The sequence below is a fragment of the Eutrigla gurnardus genome (genome assembly GCF_963514095.1).
Source record: "Eutrigla gurnardus genome assembly, chromosome: 23".
NCBI lineage: Eukaryota > Metazoa > Chordata > Actinopteri > Perciformes > Triglidae > Eutrigla > Eutrigla gurnardus.
In genome coordinates this window covers 15,359,572-15,360,875 of record NC_139934.1, presented here as the reverse complement: position 1 = coordinate 15,360,875, position 1,304 = coordinate 15,359,572, and the positions used below count along the sequence as shown (strand labels likewise).

Below are 1,304 nucleotides of genomic sequence, written 5' to 3'. Positions count from 1 at the left end.
GTTCAACGCACAATGGAAAGCTTCACCTTAATAACAGCCTTGCTTCTCTGCAGCCTCAGTAAGTCCTGGTATTCAGTCATTCCTTAGCAGCAAATACAGTTATTATCTCTCTTTTATCCAGAAACCCACCTTTATATTTTAATATGCTAATTAGTTAGTATTTTGTTTTTAATTTACTATAATTTAACGAATTGAAATGTTGCAAATTTGAGGAGTAAATGTCTTGTTGTCTCTGCTGTCTGTTTCAGGCTGGATGTCTGACTCGGTTTCTGTGGAGGTCCAGCCTGGTGAAAAAGTCAAACTGCTGTGCCTCAACATTTCCAAAGAGCCAGCTCAGACAGAGTGGTTCAGACTGATCAACGGAAGCAAGCCCAGCTGCATCTCCTCTATGTACAGTTATGGTGGCGAAGTTTCAGTCTGTGATGGGTTTCGAGAAGGATTTGAAATGACCTCCAACATCTCCACTGTCTTTCTCACAATCAAGCGGGTGGTATTATCTGACTCTGGACTGTATTTCTGTGGATTCTACAAAGATGCACATACAGTAATTTCCTATGCAGTTCATTTAATCGTACAAGGTAAGATTGGAGTTAAGAATTGTTAACTTTTTCTCATCATTTTAACAGTGTATCTCGATAATGTATAAAACAGCATGAAGACAAACAAACTGCAAACCAAAGCTTATTCCATCAACATTTCTTTTTAGGTAACAGTGAATCTGATGGTGGACTGGACATTAAAACTGAAAGTAAGGTTGTCCTTTTCATTGTAAATGAATGAGCTAGTAATTATTACTATATACTTATTCTATGACTTTTCTTGTAGACGAGCCTGATTTAAAGACAGACCTAATGAGTTTGATCCTGGTCGGTCTGATTGTTTTCCTCACCATACTCGTCATTCCTGCTGTTAAAATCAGGAAACTCCAGAAAGGTACAGTAGTAAAATTATTTCTAGTGCATGATGGATAAATCCTCAGTAATATGATCAGTAATAATTAAATAATCACACTTTGTCTTCTGCTGTTTAGCTGTGAATGAAGAAACGCAGACAGAAAGAAACGAGGTGAACCCAGAACTTTAAATAAACTGTGTTTATGGTTTTAAAGTTAATGCTCAGTGGCATCAAACAGGAAATAGTCCTATTTTAGCTCAATTAAAATTATCTTGTTAATTCCTACTTTAAAACTCTAATTTCAGCTATGATCTCTAAAGTGAGGTTCATTAGCTTCCTCACTCTCTTCTTCCTAACACTGATTTCACCTCGGAAACACACAGGAATGCTCCATCAGCTCAATCAGAAGA

The 1,304-nt window shown here is 37.0% G+C and overlaps 1 long non-coding RNA gene across 1 annotated transcript; it reads left to right on the top strand.

Moving 5' to 3' along the window:
* Positions 1 to 254: 254 nt before the first annotated feature.
* On the top strand, positions 255 to 933 carry LOC311008601. Its single transcript, XR_014596533.1, has 3 exons — positions 255 to 578; positions 707 to 748; positions 826 to 933. It is a non-coding gene; the product is annotated as an uncharacterized lncRNA (long non-coding RNA).
* The last annotated feature ends 371 nt before the right edge of the window (positions 934 to 1,304 follow it).